Here is a 12,698-nt window from a genome sequence, read left to right on the forward strand (position 1 = left end):
TAAAAAAAGACACATAGACCAATGAAACAGCATAGAAAACCCCGATATAAATCCATGCATTTATAACTAACTTATTTTCTACAAAGGTGCAAGGAACATACAATGGGGAAAGGACAGTTCTTTCAATAAATTGTGCTGGGTAGACTGGATATTTATATGCAGAAGAATGAAACTAGGCCCCTACCTCTCACCGTACGTAAAAATCATATCAAAATTGATTAAAGACCTAAAACTATGAAACTACCAGAAGAAAACTTTGGGGAAATTCTCTAGGACATTGATCTCAGCAAAGACTTTTTGTGTAAGACATCAAAAGCATGGTCAACCAAAGCAAAAACAGACAACTGGGATTACATCAAGCTAAAAAGTTTTGCACAGCGAAGGAAACAATCAACAAAGTGAAAAGACAGCCCACAGAATTGGAGAAAATATTTGCAAACTAGCCAGCTGACAAGAGATTACTAACCAGAATATATCAGGAGTTCGAAATCTCAATAGAAAAAGAAAACCAAATAATCTGATTTTCAAATGGGCATAAGATCTGAACAGACACTTCTCAAAAGAAGACATACACATGGTCAATGGGTATATGAAAAAATGTTCAACATCACTAATCATCAGAGAAACACAAACTGAAACCACAATTTATTATCATCTTACCCCAGTTAAAATGGCCTGTATCAAAAAGACAAGCAATAACACACCGGTGAGGATGTGGAGAAAGGGGAACACTCATATACTGTTGGTGGGAATACAAATTAGTACAGCTACTATGGAGAACAGCATGGAAGTTCCTCACAAAACGAAAAATAGCACTACCCTGTGTGTGTGTGTGCGTGTGTGTGTGTAATATATATATATATATATTCCAAAAGAAAGGAAAACAATATACAAAGAGATGCCCGCACTCCCATGTTTATTGCAGCACTATGCACAATAGCCAAATACGGAATCAACCTAAGTACCCTTCAGTGGATGAATGAATAAGGGAAATGTGGTACATATACACAATGGGATATTATTCAGCCATAAAAAAGAATAAAACCCTGTCATTTGCAACAACATCTAGGGAACTGGAGGCCATGATATTAAGTGAAATAAGCCAAGTACAGAAAGACAAATCTCACATGTTCTTACTCATTTGTGGGAGCTAAAAAAGTTGATCTCATGAAGATACAGAGTGGATTGGTGGTTACCAGAGGCTGGGAAGCGGGCAGGAAGTTAATGAAAGGGGAAAAAAATGATATAAACATATTTATAACCACTGAACTGTACACTTAAAATGGTAAAGATGGTAAATTATGTGTATTTTACCTCAGTTAAAAAAAATAAACTTCTGCCACACAAAAAGAGTTTGAAATTAAAGCTGATTTTTTTTTTTTTTTTAAGAGAGTGAAAGAGCAAACACATAGAGTACCAGGTTTAATATGGGTAGGTGCAAGGGACTAAGGGATTTGGAAACTAAAAACAGAATGACAGAAAAAGATCCAGAGGTCTTAGTGGATTACATTCAGTAATATAATGGTAGGAGGCATTCTGTTACAAGAAACATACGTAAAAGAAGAATGTGTATGGAAGGGGGAGTCGAGGAGTCTTCCTTCTGCTATACCTGCTATACAGATGCAAGTCTTTCACAGAGATGTGGCGTATATTATTGAGTAAGCATGCAAGTGTACAGTCAGCCTGAGTTTAAATCCTGGATGTTCTATGTCACAGCCAAGTAACTTTGGGCAAGTTATTTAACCACTCTGTGCCTAAGTCTCCTTATCTATATAATGTGGATTTGTTGTGGTTTTTTTTTTTTTTTTTTTTTTTTTTTTGAGACAGAGTCTCACTCTGTTTCCCAGGCTGGAGTGCAGTGGCCCAATCTTAGCTCACTGCAACCTCCACCTCCCAGGTTCACGCAGTTCTCCTGCCTCAGCCTCCAAAGTAGCTGAGATTACAGCTACTTCTATTTTTAGTAGAGATGAGGTTTCACCATGTTGGCCAGGCTGGTTTCGAACCCCTGACTTCAAGTGATCTGCCTACCTCGGCCTCCCAAAGTGCTGGGATTACAGGAGTAAGTCACCGTGACTGCCCAAAATGTGGATAATAATTAGTCCTAGTCTTAGAGTTATTGGAAAATTAAGTGCGTGTTAAATAAAATGTATAGGAGGCCATTGGTTTGGACTGAGCTCCTGCACTAGACCCAACAGACCAAAGCAAAATGCAATTACTCAGGCTGAAGTTCCCCACAACCAGCCAAAAACTAAGGTCTTCATCTGACTTTCCCGGAAATCAGTGGGGAGAGAGAGACAGATAATAGCCAAATCCCCAACTGACCAATTTTAGCAGGTGTAATAAGGAAGTCCCCTCTGCTTTCACCTTTACAAGAAAAGTTATGTTGAAAAGATCAATCTGCTTTTTTATTTTCTGTTTCTGCTTTCCTCAGCCCTTTTCTGTCTATAAAATCAACCTCCTCTGCTCGGCTCATCAGAAGACTCATTCTATTTTACAGAATACATGTACAGCACTTGGAACAGCCCTCACAATAGCAACTTTACACTCATGTTATATATGAAAATTCATGTCTTTGTTAATGTTAAATGAACACCTACTATAAACCACACACTGTGTTAGGCACCAGGGATGAAAGACAAATAAGATACAATCCCCGCACTCTATGGGGAACTTGAAGCTTATGGGGAAAATATACATGTAAGCAAACAATCAAAACATTGCTTATCAAGTTATGCAGGAGGGAAATAAACCAAGTGGTCTGGGAAGACACACAGTCTGAGAGGGTCGGGAAAGAGTCACTAGTTAGTTAACTGACACTGGATTGCTGGAATAAAAAGAATTCAGAAAGTGGAGAATGGAGAGGAGAAGGCATTTCAGGAAGAGGGAGGAGAAAGAGTTGAGGCATAGAGGTACAAAGAGTACCACACAGTCAAGAAAAAAGGTGGTTTGGTGCTGGAATACAGATACCCAAAGAGGGGTCGGTTGCAGTGGTTTACACTTGTAATCCCAGCACTTTGGAAGGCGTAGGCTAGTGGATCACCTGAGGCCAGGAGTTTGAGACCAGCCTGGCCAACATGGTGGAACCCTGTCTCTACCAAAAATAGAAACATTTGCTGGTCATGGTGACCGCAGGCCTGTAGTCCCAGCTACTTGGGAGTTTGGGGCAGAGGAATCGCTTGAATCAGGGACATGGAGGTTGCAGTGAGCTGAGACTGAGTGAAAGAGTGTATTCCAGCCTGAGTGAAAGAGTGAGACCCTGTCTTAAAAAAAAATGGCCAAAGGGGTAGATTTGGGATGAAAGGCAGTCAGTACCCAGACTATGGTGATAACTTGTGTACCACCTGTGTGGGTCTATCCTACAGGACGTAGAAAGAAGCCCTTATAATTTTGTTTTTTTTTAGATGGAGTCTCGCTCAGTCGCCCAGACTGGAGTGCAGTGGCACGATCTCGGCTCACTGCAAGTTCCGCCTCCCGGGTTTACGCCATTCTCCTGCCTCAGCCTCCCGAGTAGCTGGGACTACAGGCACCCGCCGCCACGCCCCGGCTAATTTTTTGTATTTTTAGTAGAGACGGGGTTTCACCGTGTTAGCCAGGATGGTCTAGATCTCCTGACCTTGTGATCCGCTCACCTCGGCCTCCCAAAGTGCTGGGATTACAGGTGTGAGCCACCGCGCCTGGCCACCCTTATAATTTTTAAGTAGGTGAGTGACATGATGAGATCTGAACATTAGAGACAGGCATGTAGCTCAGTGTCTGGCACTTAGTAGGTGCTTAACTACGTGGGAGTTGAACAAATATATAGCAACTCCTTGCAGCATCAGTGTAGTGGGTGGACTGCAGGCAGTTAGGAGGCTTTGGTGAGAACCTGGACTAAGACAGTCACAGTGGAGATGGGCAGAGGTACAAGGTTGATGAAATCCTTCTCAGCAATTCTGGAGTGGTATGTTCAGTTTGGGGTTCAGGGCTTAAGAGGGGTATGGAGAAGCTAAAAAGAGTACAAAAAAAGATCCTGTTTACAATTGTAACACAAAAATAATATTTATTATTATTGGAATAAACATAGCAAGAAATGATCTAGATCTAAATTATGAAAATTTAAAAAATATTAAAGACTATAAGAACAAGGTAGCTGTTTCATCTTTCATAACTACGCTATTGGACTTAGTGGGGTTGGCATCCTCCTTGCTCCTCATTGTTAAATCTGAACCATTCTCCCTTCACCCTCCCTAAAAACTTCCCATCTTTGAGTCTAATGTCATAAGACACACTATCTGCTGTCTCAGTGCCACTGACTACCTCCTCCTGGGGTCATTGTACCTCGTTCCCTGCAGAGCTTACCTCTCAGCTCATTTCACTGTCACCAACTCTTCCCCTGCCCTAATTCTTGATTACCTCAAAGCGTACTGTGATGATTCACCTAATATCATTGCTTCTTAGTTTTGTGACCTCCTCTCCTCCCACAATCTTGTTGTCTACTCTACCTTAGCTATTCATTCCTGCGATAATACCCTAGTAAACTGTCATAACCAGTAACTGAACTTCTGCATGATGTCAGTTTCAAGCTAGTCACTATTTCATATTTTTTTCCAGTTCACTTCTTCTGGTATTCCAATTCCAACAAATCTAAGGCCACACCAAAACAACCCATCGATCTCAATTTCTTTCTGCTGATTTAATTTTCTTTTCACTGCTGCTCCTTCAATTTATTGACTCATGGCTCCACTTATCTCCTTATTCAGTTTAGATTCCCATGATCAATCATCAGAATCAGTTTCTTGCTTACATCTTCAACTTCCTTACCTGTCTCTCATGTCTTTGAGCTTGCCTGGCTAACCCACAACCTTGGGCAAATCGAACTCTCTACCTATTCTTCACTTGCACCCAAGCAACCGAATGTACCTGCAGAAAAGTGCAAAACCATGCACACTGGTCTCACTTTTAATTTGTGATCACTAACCTGAAGCAGACCTCTAATGCTGCTTAGGAATATATATTTTAGAGACAGGATCTTGCTCCATCACCCAGAGTGGAGTGCAGTGGTGTGATCACAGCTCACTGCATCCTTGAACTCCTGGACTCAAATGATCCTTTTGGCTTCAGCCTCCCGAGTAGCTAGGACTACAGGCACATGCCACCATGCCTAATGTTTTAATTTTCTGTAGAGATAGGATTTCACTATGTTGCCCAGGCTGGTCTCAAACTCCTGGCCTTGAGTGATCCTCCCACCTTGGCCTCCCAAAGTGCTGGCATTATAGGTGTGGGCCACCATGCCCAGCCAATTTTACTATATTTCTATATCTGTAAACTGTCCTGCTTTCCTTCCTGACTGTCAGATATTTTCCTCTCTGCTCAAACAGTCATCACCTCTTCACCTATTCTTACTCTTAGCTGGTAATTTTGTTTCCTATTTCATGGAGAATAGAGATGCAATCAGGAGAGAACTCCCATTGGCTCCTAGACCCACATCTTACCACCTCCTTGTGTCTGTGTCCACACACCCTATCCTTTGTCCCATTACTGTGGATGAAATATCTGTGTCCTGGCTCATTGACTCCATTCATTTATGCTCTAGACCCCATCACCTGTCCTACCCAGGCATATTGTTCCAGCAACTCTCCCGTCTCTTCTCTGTATCATAAGTTTTCCCTCTCAATGACCTAATTTTAGTTAGCATATAAACACGAGGTTGTTTTTCTCATTTTAATTCCTGATCGCATTTCTTTTTCAACTATCTCTTTATAAATATCCTTCCCATTTCACCAAAACTCTAACTTCTGTGCCTCCATTTACTGTTAAGTCCACTCCAGTCAGATTTTGCTTTCACCAATCTACCAAACATGCTTTTAACAAGGTCAACAGGGACATCATGTTACTAAATTCAATAGTCAATGAGTCTTCATCTTAGCTGTCTCAGTCTGCTTGGGCTGCTGTCACAACGCCAAAGACTGGTTGGCCAAAACAACAAATATATATTTTACATGGTTATGGAGCCTGGGAAGTCAGACTCAAGGTGCCAGCAGATTCAGTGGGGGAAGGCCTGCTTCCTGGTTCATAGACGCTGTATTCTCCATGTGCCCTCATGTGGTAGAGGATGTGAGAGAGCTCTCTGGGGCCTCTTTTACAAGGGAACTAATCCCATATATGAGGGCTCAACCCCCATAACCTAATCACCTCCCAAAGGCCCCATCTCCAAATACCATCACTCTGAGGGTTAGGATTTCAACATCTGAATTTTGAGGGGACCCTGACATCCAGTCGGTAACGCTAGTTGGTCTTACTCCACTTTACTATTGTTCACTCCCTCCTCCTTCACTTGCTTTCTCATTCTTCACTGAGTTTCCAGGACACCGCACTCTCCCAGATTTTATTTTATTTCTCGGGTCCCTTCTTAGTCTTCTTTATTCTTCCTTCTCTACTCCCTAAATTCAAAATGTGTGGGTACCCAAAGGCCCAGTCCTTGGACCTGTCGATTTTTAAAATTTTCTTTGGTGATCTTACCTACTTCTGTGGTTTCATATGCCATTTATATGATGAGGATGCTCCAATTTATACACCTGTAGCCAAGACTACTCCCTGGAACTTCAGGCATCTCTAACTTAACATGCCCCCAACTGAGTTCCTAATATTATCCATTGAACCTACAGTGCCTTTAGCTTTCTCCATCTCACTAAAATTTTGTCAGTTCTATTTTCAAAATATATCCAGAATCCAGGTACTTCCCATTTCTACTGGTGCCACCCTAATCTAAAACACCACCATCACTTACGTGTGTATTGCAAAAGTTTGCCAAAGTTTCCCAACTGCTTCCCCTGCTTCATCTCTTCAGATTTCTCTTCAGTCTGTTCTTAGCATAGCAGCCAGAGAAATTCTATTAAAATAAGTGAGGTTATGTCACTCTTCCTCTCAAATCTCTCTCCATGGAATCCCATTTCACCCAAAATAAGCTAGAGTTCTTATTATGTCATACAAGGTCCTACGTAATTACCCCAGTCTTGATATCTTTTTCTCTTATTCACCCTACTCCACCTCTGTTTTTCCCTCCAACTAACTTTTTATGCTCCTGTCTCGGGGCCTTTGCTTTGGCTGTTCCATCTATCTGGGAGAACTCTTCCTTAAGGTAGCCACATGGCTAATTCTCTCACTTCCTTAAAGGCTTTATTCAAATGTCATTTTTTCAATGAGGCTGCTTCTGGGAATCCCATGTAAATGTAAGTTTCTCATGCCACTACCAAATAATTCTCATGACTCTTTAACTTATTATATATTTGAGTTGTTTATCTTTTTTATTGTCTGCTAAATTGTAGTACCATTAGAATGTAAGCTCCATGAGGGAGTTTTTGTTTATTTTGATAACTCATGTATTCCCAGTGCCTTAAAAGGTGCTTGGTACAGAGTAGATGTTCAATAAATAACTTGTTCTTTTTTTTTTTTTTTTTTTTTGAGACGGAGTCTCTCTCTGTTGCCCAACCTTCAGTTCAGTGGCGCAATCTCAACTCACTGCAACCTTCGCCTCCTGGGTTCAAGTGATTCTCCTGCCTCAGCCTCCTGAGTACCTGGGATTACAGGCACGCGCCACCATGCCCAACTAATTTTTTGTGTTTTTAGTAGAGACGGGATTTCACTATGCTGGCCTGGCTGATCTCGAACTCCTGACCTCGTGATCTGCCCTCCTCGGCCTCCCAAAGTGTTGGGGTTATAGGCATGAACCTCCGTGCCCAGCCCATAATTTGTTCTTGAAAAGAATCAATATTGTAAACACGTCAAATTTCTTAATCTATGAATTCAGTGTAACTCAATAAAAATATCAAAAATAGGCCAGGCATGGTGGCTCATGCCTGTAATTCCAGCACTTCGGGATGCCAAGGTGGGCGAATCACCTGAGGTTGGGAGTTTGGGACCAGCCCAGCCAACATGGTGAAACCCTGTCTCTACTTAAAATACAAAAATTAGCTGGCTGTGGTGGCAGGCAACTATAATCCCAGCTACTCGGGAGGCTGAAGCAGGAGAATTGCTTGACCCTGGCAGGTGGAGTTTGCAGTGAGCTGAGATTGGGCCACTGCACTCCAGCCTGGTGACAGGGTGAGACTCTGTCTCAAAAAAAAAGAAAAAAAAAATATATATATATATATACACACACACACATACATACATGCGCACACACACATACATATATATATATATTTCCTATAGCTTTGTTTATTATTACTATTTTTAAAATTTTACCTTGCAGCTCCAGCTCAAGGACCTAAAGCGTAATAGAAAAATAATTAGGGACATCTGAAAAAAAATGAGAATAGCCAAAGAACATCTAAACATTAAGAGTAATGAAGGGAAATTATCAGATAGTAAACTATGCTACAGAGTTATAATAATTGAACAGTTAAGTAATAACTGTCATGGGTAATAACATGCAGATCAACTAACAGAACAGAGGTTCCTATTCACATTTAGGAATACAAATAGGAATTCAGCGTATAAGAGAAGTGGTTCTGCAGATGAGTGAAGGAATCAGGGACAACCGCTTATCTAAGAAACAACCATATTTTTACCTTACTCTTCATACCAAAATAAATTCTAAATGCATCTAAGATCTGTATGCAAAATATCAAACCTTAGAAATTATTAGAAGAAAGTAAAGATTCTGTTTTTGTAATCTTAGCATGAGGAAAGTCTAAGCATGAAACAGACTGAAAAGCTATATTGAAATACATTAATACACTTGACTTTGTTTTTTAAAATCTGGTAAAATATTTTCAAGTCAAAAATTATATGACAAACTGCGGGGAATTTTCAACATATACACATGAGACAAATAACAAATTTTCCTCAGTGACAAAAGAGGGCAAATCATGGAAAAAATGTGTGAGTGCCCATTAAACATATGAAAATGTGCTCAAGTTCACTCAGAGTTAACTATATAGATGTTACAGTAATTAAATACATATTTATTTAATTGTAAAAAATAAAAAAAAATATATTTGGTCATGGCAAACAGAGACTCTCATACACTGCTGTGGGACTGTCAATTGTGGCACCATTTGAAGGGCAATGTGATGATATATATGAAAAATTTAAACGGGGCTGGGATCGGTGGCTCATACCTGTAATCCTAGCACTTTGGGAGGCCAAGGGAAGCGGATCACTTGAGGTCAGGAGTTTGAGACCAGCCTGGCCAACATGGTGAAACCCCATCTCTACCAAAAATACAAAAATTAGCCAGGCACTGTGGCATGCGCCTGTAATCCCAGCTGCTCAAAAGTCTGAGGCAAGAGAATCGCCTGAATCTGGGAGGCAGAGGTTGCAGTGAGTCGAGATTGAGCCACTGCAGCCTGGGCAACAGAGTGAGACTCCACCTCAAAAACACACACATATATATATAAATGCACATACTTCTCGCTATATAACTTTAGGCAGTTACTTAAGTAAAGTTACTTTACTTGCTATCCTTTCTTAGACATAATTTTCTTATCTGAAAACTGGAAATAATAGTACCTACCTCACATGGTTCCTATGAACATTACATGAGATTATGCCTGTAAAGTGCTCAGATTTTTCTCATTCCTGATAGCCTGCACATCCAGAACTGTCTGGCACACAGTAGGTACCTCGTGAACATCTGCTGAATGAAGAAACTAATAGAACCACTCAATAAACATTAGCTGTTGTTAGCTATTATTTGCCTCTATAATTTCACCTTTTAAAATTTATTCTGCAGCTATAGATGTGTATGAAGATACAGGTGTAGGATGTTTATTAGTAGCATTGTTTGTAAAACAAAAAGCCAGAAACAACCTACGCCTCCATAAATAGGGGACTGATTACAAATGTACAATAAGCCTATGGAATGGAATATTAGGCAGCCAGTAAAGTAAAAAAGGTGGAGATACATGAACTGATATAAAGAGATGTCCTAAAAATATCAATGGGTTAAAAAAGGCAAGTTGCAGAACAGTACAAATAAACTGAAACAAAGGTCTCACTGTGTTGCCCAGGCTGGTCTTGAACTCCTGGGCTTAAGTGATTCTCCTGCCTCAGCCTCTCAAGTAGCTGGAACTACAAGCCTGTGCTACTATGCCTGGCTAATTTTACTTTAAAAGAATAGAGAGGACAGGCACAGTGGCTCACACCTGTAATTCCAGCACTTTGGGAGGCCAAGGCAGGTGGATTGCCCAAGGTGAGTTCAAGACCAGCCTGGGCAACATGGCAAAACCCTGTGTCTACCAAAAAAATAAGAAAAATTAGCTGGGTGTGGTGGTGCACGCCTATGGTGCCAGCTACTCGGGAGGCTGAGGTGGGAGGATCGATTGCACCTGGGAAGTGGAGGTTGCAGTGAGCGGAGATTGTGCCACTGCACTCCAGCCTGGGTGACGGAGTGAGACCCTGTCTCAAAAAATATATTAATAAATAAAAATAGAAGGAATAGAGATACATATGCTTATATATGCTTTTTATACAAAATCTGAAAGGACACACAAGAAACCAGTGGTAGCTACCCAGGCAACTGGATCTGTAGGATAAAGAAGGACTTAATGATGGAGTGAGGACTTAGACTTTTCATCTTATAATTTCTTATACTGCTTGAATATGTTTCCCTGAGCATGCATTATAATTATCATTACAAGAATATTTTAACAACTCATATAATAGACCCCTGGAAGAGTATCAGAATATGGAGAGAGCAGAAGAGGAAGGAAATACAGGAAAATAAGGTACACTAAGTTAAATGCATTGCCCCCGCTAAAAAAATTCCTACTCACCCAAAACTTCACAATGTGACTTCATTTGAAAGTGAGGGTTTTTGCTGATGTAATTAGTTAGGGTGAGGTCATGCTGGATTAAAGTGGACTCTAATCCAATGACTGGTGGCCTTATAAGAAGGGGTAAGAGACACCGAGACACACACCCAGGGAAGGCCATGAGAAGACAGAGGCAAAGACGGAGTGATGAAGAGAAAGACCAAGCACTGCTGGTAATCAGCAGACGCTGGAGGAGGCAAGAAGAGATCCCTCCCTGGAGCCTTCAGGGAGAGCACGGCCCAGCTGACACCTTGATTTCAGGCTTCTAACCTGTGACAGGATACGTTTCTGTTGTTTTAGGCCACGTAGTTTTTGCTACTTTCTTACAGCGGCTGTAATGCAAAAGGAGGGACAGAGAAGTCTGGTGGGCTCTGCAGGGGCAGTTGTGAGGACTAACTATTTAATTAGGTATAGTCACCAAAGGTATATTTATGGAAGCTTGCTCTGTATCTAGTTTTATAAAAAGAACCAAGAAAGCTCTTGCTCTCCCTGGCCTTTGTCATATCTGTATCGGGATGTGAACATTTCTGCCCAGTCGCCTCCAGATTTCCAGACTTGGTAGAGCGTGTTGCAAAGTGTCTCCCCGTAGTCTCCTCCACTGGAACCCTGTGGGGAAAGAGGTACCCTCATGCAGGGGGCCTTGGCTTATTATCTCAGCAGCTACAGGGGTTGAGCCAACACACTCTGGCTCCTGCCAGGGGCAGGCTCCTGCTGTCTGCTTTCCAGCTGGGTGCCTGCTCTTTGCTCTCTGATTCCCCCTCCTGTTTGGTTCTCTGGCCCCTGCTGGCTGGGTCACTGCCCCCTGGCATCATGACTCTGAAGCCAGCAGCCCTGCTGGGCCATTCACAGGCATACCCTAGTGGGGGTAAGGGGCAGATGTTATTTCCTTGTCCCCCTCGCAGCACACACACACACACACACAAACACACACAATCTCACACTGAATATTTATTAATGCCCTGGGAAGGGGTCCAGGCAGAGAGTGATGAGAGGCTACAGGCTTTGGGGGGATGAAAATGGACTGGACAGTGTGTATGTGCGTTGGGGGGAGGCAGTGGTAGTAATGGGGGGTTGTCTTCAGACTGCCCTCCTGGGCAATTGCATGCCAGCAGCTTCATCCACTACCAGCTGGCATGCAGGCTTTAGACCACCAAGAAGCCTCCCCATATGGCCCCAGCTTGGCCACTGAAAATTCCCAGCCACATTCTCTGGCTGATATGCTGGCACTAGGCCAAGGAAGTTAGCCTGGGGTAGCTATTCTCTGCCCTAGCACGTGAATGCACACACACAGACACACACACACGGGGGGGGGGGGGCGGTGGTAGGATGGAGAGTCCTTTTAGAGGCCCATGATTCCCAAAACACCACTCTTGTGTAGGGTTCCTGCCTTACTCATAATCACTTGCCCTTCCCATTTCCCATGTTCCTCTGCAAATCCACCCACCCAAAATACCACTGTAGGAAAGAAATATTCCTCTTCCATATGACCTCATCAACTCTTGGCCCAGGGCTCTTTTCTAGGGCTCTACCTGTGAACCCACACACGCACATGCACACTCACACACACACACACACTTCTTCCCATCAGATGCTATAACCTTATCAGAACAAACTTAGCCCTTAACTCTACAAATTCAACTCACCCCATCCTCCTTGCTTCCTGCTACTCTCTCTTCCTTCTGCCAACCCTCCTTCAAAACCTCTGTTTCTTTTTCTTACCCTTTCTAAAGTCTGGACTGTATGTATTGTTGGTAAAACTCTGGGAAAGAAGCAGTTTCCTGAGGTGGTAGAAGCGAGGGGCTCTAAACTCAGCTCTGACTCTTTCTCCAGCCTAAGTTGGAAATTTTTAAGTCAACAGAGCGAATGGACCCTGGCTGAGGCTCCTTCAATTGCAGGGCACCT

Source organism: Macaca fascicularis, chromosome 14 (genome assembly GCF_037993035.2).
Source record: "Macaca fascicularis isolate 582-1 chromosome 14, T2T-MFA8v1.1".
NCBI lineage: Eukaryota > Metazoa > Chordata > Mammalia > Primates > Cercopithecidae > Macaca > Macaca fascicularis.